Below are 9,369 nucleotides of genomic sequence, written 5' to 3'. Positions count from 1 at the left end.
CAAGTTTAATGTGCCGGAGGGATTAGATGGAAAGAAAGGCTAGATACAAAGGAAGGAGGGGTATATATGTTAAGGACATACCCACTACCATAATTTTATAAAAGAGAGAAATCAAATTTACAAGATCCTGCCTAAATTGCAAACAAAATAGCGAGGCAACGCCACACCCAACAGGCTACACTAGGTACTAAAAGTTTCAGCACCAGCTCAACGAAAACATTTTTTCAAATTAAGGAGCATAGCCCCCGATTTCATTGCTGGAAATGAAACCAGATCATCATCTGTTTGAAGCTTTACAGTTCCTCCAATCCGCACACTTAAGAACACTACTCAACTTTTTGAACAAGCGCTCCAGCTCACAACTAGATCTTTCACCTCCAGGCAACATACAGAAAATTAAAACCTCTACAGCTCACAACTAGATCTTTCACCTCCAGGCAACATATAGAAAATTAAAACTTGTACCTCAATATAAAGACAACTAAAAACAACAAATTGTGTCCACCATCATGCTCTTCCTCAAGGTCCTCCCCCTACTGATACTCTTCTTGTATTTTTCTTCTTCTTCTTCTACTTCTTTTTCTTCCCGCACACTTCACCTGGATAGTCTGAGCACCATCGGCGCCCATCCCTTCTTCTTACTGAAGATTTCAGCTGCCACACACAGCAGCGTTCTTGCTCCTCTGCGTTGCAAGCCTCGTCGACCTTTGATCTGAAGAATAGCCCATGAATCCATCTAATGAGCCGTTTGAGCAATTACACTAATCGGATCATACGGAAAGATAATATTAAAACAGGCAGCATTTCTTGTTTTTCATAAAGCCCACATTACCGCAATAACACTGATTGCCATTAAACCTCTAACACTAGGCGGAAACATAAAAATCCAACCTATAACGTCAGAAACTGATTTAAAATCAGTCTTGATATCAAAAGCACATTGTACAGCCCCAGGCATAGCTAGCCATTGTAAAAAATATGCAGTCTCGAAAACATGGCAGCAGACTCGAAAAGGATACAGAGGCAGAGCGCAAACAAAACAGAGCACTCTTGCGACCGCATTCCAAACCAAACCGTCCCTATAAGCGAACAAGGCGCAGCCGTGGAGAACTGGTTTACGTACGTGTGTAGGCTACATCTCCGGTTAATCCGCCGCCGAAAGGTCGGTTTGCGGCTGGTGTTTCTGCGCCGGTCAGCCCTGGAAGATCCGTAGTGGAACAAATGATATCGCCATATGGGGAGTGAGTGAGATGGAGCAATCGAGTTCGTTTCGACTTTTTGAGCGCTTCAGTTATCTCCTCTCCTGTTCTTGTTTCGTTTGCATGCACCTGCGTCAGTCGTCGCCTCCCTCGGTTGCCGCCGTCGACCTGTTCGGGTAGCCACCTCCTCAGTTACCAGGTCTTCCAGAAGACCAGAACCTCGGTGCGTGCGTGCTGGGACCTGCTTCTTCCTCTCGCACAATCCGAGGAGATCAGACAAACTTAGCAAGCTACCTAGGACAAGGCTGTTGAAGTTAAACCGGCCGCTGCCTTCGGCGTCTGAGGCTCGGAGAGCGACCAGCGATGGCTTGGCAGTTTCGTCCCGTTTCGCGCGATGACAGCAGCGAGTGCGTGGCACCTCTGTCAGCAGCGGTCAGCTAGCCACCACTCGGTCTCCGTCAGCCCGCCGGCTTCCGTCAGGATCCAACAAATCTCTCGCGGCTTCACGAATCCTCGGCACCCTCAACGTTAACATATCGAGATATGTGGACAACGACACGAAAGGTGCTAATTATTCTCGGAGTTCACCTGCTAATGTGAATTTGTGGTACGTAGATGCCAAAAGAGGCAGCTTTCCACGTGAGCTGTTCCAGCAAGTTAAGTTAAATCTTAGGGCTTTGATTTGGTTGCTCCTGAACCCATTTCTGGCATGCGGTTGGGTAAAAAAAAAAAACAGTTGTTTGGTAGTCTAGATTGCGCGGAAACACTGCACCACACGAAGTTTAAACCAGCCCAAAACATGTCCCGCGAGCGCCCCGTGTGCCTGGAGAAGACCCCTGTGTGGGCTAGAAAAATCATGTTGTTTGGCGGTCTGCATAGACTTCTATTTTTTGCCCCGTGGAGATTTGGGTTCTGCCCGTTTGGTAGGTCGGTTTTCAGGCCTAGTAGTAGCCCAGAACGTCGACCCTATTGTTTGGTTGCAACTAAAATCTTCTTCTGCTTACATCTTCCCTTTAGTGGTGAGGTTACCAGCGAACAACAGCACAAGCAAGAACACAATTACAGTTCAGACAAACTTAGCACTGATCATAGATGACACAAGTTGACGACACACCATTGTTCAGACACGATCATAGTTCAGGACACAGCAGACACGATCACAGTTCAGCACACGACACGAACAACAACTAGACACGACATGGTAGACACAACCAGGTAAGCTTCAGAGATGATTTTCGAAGACGACACACCTGGTGGCATCGCCATGGTACATGCACCTACTCATCACCTTAGTGCAGGTGTGGTCGAAGATGACCACACTATACTCGAAGGAGGACACCTTCTTGAAGATGAGGAACTGGCCTACCTTGAGATCATGGGAGCTCGCCCACCCCTAGTCGATGTATGCGTCAACGTCTTCTCTCATCGTAGTCAATCTCCAGTTGCAACCAGTGTTGGTGCGGATGATGATATTCGAAGGGATTTCTCCGAACCACTTGGTGAAATCTTGAGGGATCAGGAGTCGGATGAAGGTGGGCCTGAAGACGATGCGCAGGAACTGGTCTAGCCCTACGTCGTCCTGTAAGTGGCCAATGTTAGCCGCCCTTCGCTTCTTCGACGGTCCCTCGTCGGGGGTCTCAGTAGGTGACCCAAGTTTGAGCTTCTCAGTCTACCACAAGAACACATGCCATTAGAGGTGTGCCTCCTCACAAGAATAGATGAAAATGGACGTTGAAAACATTAGTGAGGCCTCATACATTGGCTCACACGACAGCTCAAGGGACTGCCCTCAAACTAAGTCTAGTGTGCAAGTAATATCACACACACGAATAAGTTTGAGGGCAGCACCTTGCCTTTCATTGTGCCATTGTTGAATCATTGATCAATGCACTAGAAAAACTGTCCCATATATAGGATCACACGGCAGGCAAAGGAAATATCCGCAAACTAAGTCTAGTGTGCAAGTAATATGACACATATGACTAAGTTTGAGGGTAGCACCCTGCCTTACATTGTGCCATTTTTGAATCATTGGCCAATGCAGAACTGAAGAAGTACAAACATGCAAAGCAAGGTAGCATACCCCTCATACTATGAGGACATATGGAGGAGATGTTTGATCAGAACCAATGACATGGTCATGTTCAGTCATGACAAAGATTCTGATCAATCATGTCCTCATACTATGATCCCCGGTTATAATCATCGGCCTAGTTCAATCAGAAACAACACAAATATCAGTTCAAATTGAGTACATTACGAGTGATACTTAGGGTACATTACAAATTCTACTTAGGATACATTACAAATTCTCCCTAGCTCAATCATCTGCAGGATCTCCTATAGTCCATCTAGAACGCATTCATCACTCATCACTCATCAGAAATAGCCCTGATCCTCTTAAGCTTATCCTTGATTGGAAAGTTTACTTGGAGCAGATTGTATATGTCATACTCTAGCTTTCTCTTCTCAGCCTCCAAAGTCTTTCTTTCTGCCTCCCATCCCTGTTTCTTAGCCCTCATCACTTGTGCTTGTGTTCTTGATACGTCTCCGACGTATCGATAATTTCTTATGTTCCATGCCACATTATTGATGTTATCTACATGTTTTATGCACACTTTATGTCATATTCGTGCATTTTCTGGAACTAACCTATTAACAAGATGCCGAAGTGCCGATTCTTTTTTCTGCTATTTTTGGTTTCAGAAATCCTAGTAAGGAAATATTCTCGGAATTGGACGAAATCAACGCCCAGGGGCCTATTTTTCCACGAAGCTTCCAGAAGTCCGAAAACGAAACGAAGTGGGGCCACAGGGTGCCCAAACCCTAGGGCGGCGCGGCCCCCCCTTGGCCGCGCCGGCCTGTGGTGTGGGGCCCCTGTGCCCCCTCCTGACTTGCCCTTCCGCCTACTTAAAGCCTCCGTGACGAAACCCCCAGTACCGAGAGCCACGATACGGAAAACCTTCCAGAGACGCCGCCAACGCCGATCCCATCTCGGGATCCAGAGATCGCCTCCGGCACCCTGCCGGAGAGGGGAATCATCTCCCGGAGGACTCTACGCCGCCATGGTCGCCTCCGGTGTGATGTGTGAGTAGTCTACCCCTGGACTATGGGTCCATAGCAGTAGCTAGATGGTTGTCTTCTCCCCATTGTGCTATCATTGTCGGATCTTGTCAGCTGCCTAACATGATCAAGATCATCTATCTGTAATTCTATATGTTGCGTTTGTTGGGATCCGATGAATAGAGAATACTTGTTATGTTGATTATCAAAGTTATATCTATGTGTTGTTTATGATCTTGCATGCTTTCCGTTACTAGTAGATGCTCTGGCCAAGTAGATGCTTGTAACTCCAAGAGGGAGTACTTATGCTCGATAGTGGGTTCATGCCTCGCATTGACACCGGGACAAGGATGAGAAAGTTCTAAGGTTGTGTTGTGCTGTTGCCACTAGGGATAAAACATTGATGCTATGTCTAAGGATGTAGTTGTTGATTACATTACGCACCATACTTAATGCAATTGTCTGTTGCTTTGCAACTTAATACTGGAGGGGGTTCGGATGATAACCTGAAGGTGGACTTTTTAGGCATAGATGCAGTTGGATGGCGGTCTATGTACTTTGTCGTAATGCCCAATTAAATCTCACTATACTCATCATGATATGTATGTGCATGGTCATGCTCTCTTTATTTGTCAATTGCCCAACTGTAATTTGTTCACCCAACATGCTGTTAGTCTTATGGGAGAGACACCTCTAGTGAACTGTGGACCCCGGTCCAATTCTCTTTACTGAAATACAATCTACTGCAATACTTGTTCTACTGTTTTCTGCAAACAATCATCTTCCACACAATACGGTTAATCCTTTGTTACAGCAAGCCGGTGAGATTGACAACCTCACTGTTTCGTTGGGGCAAAGTATTTTGGTTGTGTTGTGCAGGTTCCACGTTGGCGCCGGAATCCCTGGTGTTGCGCCGCACTACATCCCGCCGCCATCAACCTTCAACGTGCTTCTTGGCTCCTCCTGGTTCGATAAACCTTGGTTTCTTTCTGAGGGAAAACTTACTGCTGTGCGCATCATACCTTCCTCTTGGGGTTCCCAACGAACGTGTGAGTTACACGCCATCAAGCTCTTTTTCTGGCGCCGTTGCCGGGGAGATCAAGACACGCTGCAAGGGGAGTCTCCACTTCTCAATCTCTTTACTTTGTTTTTGTCTTGCTTAGTTTTATTTACTACTTTGTTTGCTGCACTAAATCAAAATACAAAAAAATTAGTTGCTAGTTTTACTTTATTTTCTATCTTGTTTGCCATATTAAAAATACAAAAAAATTAGTTACTTGTTTTACTTTACTTAATATCATGCATGTTTTTATTTCACTAGTTAAGCATAATGGAAAACAACAAAAATATGAGAGATCTTTATGAACTTTATCTTGAATTAGGACATGATGTATTTGAAGAGAGAATTAAAAAACCCATGGAACTTTATATGCATGCTAATGGGAATGTTATTACTATGAATGCTTTGAACACCATTGTTGCTAATGCTATGGAAAATTCTAAGCTTGGGGAAGCTGGCTCTGATGAGCATGATCTTTTTAGTCCCCCAAGCATTGAGGAGAAAATTTTCTTTTATGATTACAATACGCCTCCTATATATGATGATAGCCACTTTGTTGAATTTGCTCCCACTACAACTAATAAAATTGATTATGCTTATGTGGAGAGTAATAATTTTATGCATGAGACTCATGATAAGAATGCTTTATGTGATAGTTATATTGTTGAGTTTGCTCATGATACTACTGAAAGTTATTATGAGAGAGGAAAATATGGTTGTCGAAATTTTCATGTTAATAAAATGCCTCTCTATATGCTGAAATTTTTGAAGCTACACTTGTTTTATCTTCCTATGCTTGTCACGTTGCTCTTCATGAACTTGTTTATTTACAAGATTCCTATGCATAGGAAGCATGTTAGACTTAAATGTGTTTTGAATTTGCCTCTTGATGCTCTCTTTTGCCTCAAATACTATTTCTTGCGAGTGCATCATTAAAATTACTGAGCCCATCTTAATGGCTATAAAGAAAGCACTTCTTGGGAGATAACCCTTGTGTTTATTTTACTACAGTACTTTGTTTTTATTTTGTGTCTTGGAAGTTGTTTACTACTGTAGCAACCTCTCCTTATCTTAGTTTAGTGTTTTGTTGTGCCAAGTAAAGTCGTTGATAGTAAAGTTCATACTAGATTTGGATTACTGCGCAGAAACAGATTTCTTTGCTGTCACGAATCTGGGCTGTTTTCTCTGTTGGTAACTCAGAAAATTAAGCCAATTTACGTGCATGATCCTCAGATATGTACGCAACTTTCATTCAATTTGAGCATTTTCATTTGAGCAAGTCTGGTGCCATTTTAAAATTCGTCAATACGAACTGTTCTGTTTTGACAGATTCTGCCTTTTATTTCGCATTGCCTCTTTTGCTATGTTGGATGAATTTCTTTGATCCACTAATGTCCAGTAGCATTATGCAATGTCCAGAAGTGTTAAGAATGATTGTGTCACCTCTGAGTATGTTAATTTTTATTGTGCACTAACCCTCTAATAAGTTGTTTCGAGTTTGGTGTGGAGGAAGTTTTCAAGGATCAAGAGAGGAGTATGATGCAACATGATCAAGGAGAGTGAAAGCTCTAAGCTTGGGGATGCCCCGGTGGTTCACCCCTGCATATTCTAAGAAGACTCAAGCGTCTAAGCTTGGGGATGCCCAAGGCATCCCCTTCTTCATCGACAACATTATCAGGTTCCTCCCCTGAAACTATATTTTTATTCCATCACATCTTATGTGCTTTGTTTGGAGCGTCGGTTTGTTTTTGTTTTTGTTTTGTTTGAATAAAATGGATCCTAGCATTCACTTTATGGGAGAGAGACACGCTCCGCTGTAGCATATGGACAAGTATGTCCTTGGTTTCTACTCATAGTATTCATGGCGAAGTTTCTATTTCGTTAAATTGTTATATGGTTGGAATTGGAAAATGATACATGTAGTAATTGCTATTAATGTCTTGGGTAATGTGATACTTGGCAATTGTTGTGTTCATGATTAAGCTCTTGCATCATATGCTTTGCACCCATTAATGAAGAAATACATAGAGCATGCTAAAATTTGGTTTGCATATTTGGTTTCTCTAAGGTCTAGATAATTTCTAGTATTGAGTTTGAACAACAAGGAAGACGGTGTAGAGTCTTATAATGTTTTCAATATGTCTTTTATGTGAGTTTTGCTGCACCGGTTCATCCTTGTGTTTGTTTCAAATAAGCCTTGCTAGCCTAAACCTTGTATCGAGAGGGAATACTTCTCATGCATCCAAAATACTTGAGCCAACCACTATGCCATTTGTGTCCACCATACCTACCTACTACATGGTATTTTCCGCCATTCCAAAGTAAATTGCTTGAGTGCTACCTTTAAAATTCCATCATTCACCTTTGCAATATATAGCTCATGGGACAAATAGCTTAAAAACTATTGTGGTATTGAATATGTAATTATGCACTTTATCTCTTATTAAGTTGCTTGTTGTGCGATAACCATGTTCACTGGGGACGCCATCAACTATTCATTGTTGAATTTCATGTGAGTTGCTATGCATGTCCGTCTTGTCTGAAGTAAGAGAGATCTACCACCTTATGGTTAAGCATGCATATTGTTAGAGAAGAACATTGGGCCGCTAACTAAAGCCATGATCCATGGTGAAAGTTTCAGTTTTGGACATATATCCTCAATCTCAAATGAGAAAATTATTAATTGTTGTTACATGCTTATGCATAAAAGAGGAGTCCATTATCTGTTGTCTATGTTGTCCCGGTATGGATGTCTAAGTTGAGAATAATCAATAGCGAGAAATCCAAATGCGAGCTTTCTCCTTAGACCTTTGTACAAAGCGGCATAGAGGTACCCCTTTGTGACACTTGGTCAAAACATGTGCATTGTGATGATCCGGTAGTCCAAGCTAATTAGGACAAGGTGCGGGCACTATTAGTACACTATGCATGAGGCTTGCAACTTGTAAGATATAATTTACATGATACATTTGCTTTATTACTACCGTTGACAAAATTATTTCATGTTTTCAAAATCAAAGCTCTAGCACAAATATAGCAATCGATGCTTTTCCTCTATGGAGGACAATTCTTTTACTTTCAATGTTGAGTCAGTTCACCTATTTCTCTCCACCTCAAGAAGCAAACACTTGTGTGAACTGTGTATTGATTCCTACATACTTGCTTATTGCACTTATTATATTACTCTATGTTGACAATATCCATGAGATATACATGTTACAAGTTGAAAGCAACCGCTGAAACTTAATCTTCTTTTGTGTTGCTTCAATGCCTTTACTTTGAATTATTGCTTTATGAGTTAACTCTTATGCAAGACTTAATTGATGCTTGTCTTGAAGTGCTATTCATGAAAAGTCTTTGCTTTATGATTCACTTGTTTACTCATGTCATATACATTGTTTTGATCGCTGCATTCACTACATATGCTTTACAAATAGTATGATCAAGATTATGATGGCATGTCACTCCAGAAATTATCTGTGTTATCGTTTTACCTGCTCGGGACGAGCAGAACTAAGCTTGGGGATGCTGATACGTCTCCGACGTATCGATAATTTCTTATGTTCCATGCCACATTATTGATGTTATCTACATGTTTTATGCACACTTTATGTCATATTCGTGCATTTTCTGGAACTAACCTATTAACAAGATGCCGAAGTGCCGCTGTCGTTTTCTGTTGTTTTTGGTTTCAGAAATCCTAGTAAGGAAATATTCTCGGAATTGGACGAAATCAACGCCCAGGGGCCTATTTTTCCACGAAGCTTCCAGAAGTCCGAAAACGAAACGAAGTGGGGCCACAGGGTGCCCAAACCCTAGGGCGGCGCGGCCCCCCCCCCTTGGTCGCGCCGGCCTGTGGTGTGGGGCCCCTGTGCCCCCTCCTGACTTGCCCTTCCGCCTACTTAAAGCCTCCGTGACGAAACCCCCGCATCTGAGAGCCACGATACGGAAAACCTTCCGCAGACGCCGCCAACGCCGATCCCATCTCGGGGGATCCAGAGATCGCCTCCGCACCTGCCGGAGAGGGGAATCATCTCCCGGAGGACT

The 9,369-nt window shown here is 42.9% G+C and overlaps 1 long non-coding RNA gene across 2 annotated transcripts; it reads right to left on the bottom strand.

Annotated features, from left to right (window-relative positions):
* Positions 1-292: 292 nt before the first annotated feature.
* Positions 293-1,469, bottom strand: LOC127309936 (uncharacterized). Of its 2 annotated transcripts, none has more exons than XR_007857334.2 (2): positions 1,124-1,469; positions 293-736 (listed from the first exon to the last, which is right to left on the bottom strand). It is a non-coding gene; the product is annotated as an uncharacterized lncRNA (long non-coding RNA). The 2 variants fall into 2 exon arrangements; XR_007857333.2 differs by having other exon boundaries at positions 293-712.
* Between the last annotated feature and the right edge of the window lie 7,900 nt (positions 1,470-9,369).

This window comes from Lolium perenne, chromosome 1 (assembly GCF_019359855.2).
Source record: "Lolium perenne isolate Kyuss_39 chromosome 1, Kyuss_2.0, whole genome shotgun sequence".
Lineage (NCBI taxonomy): Eukaryota > Viridiplantae > Streptophyta > Magnoliopsida > Poales > Poaceae > Lolium > Lolium perenne.
The sequence above is the reverse complement of the archived record's forward strand: the minus strand, read 5'-3'. Positions and strand labels throughout refer to the sequence as shown.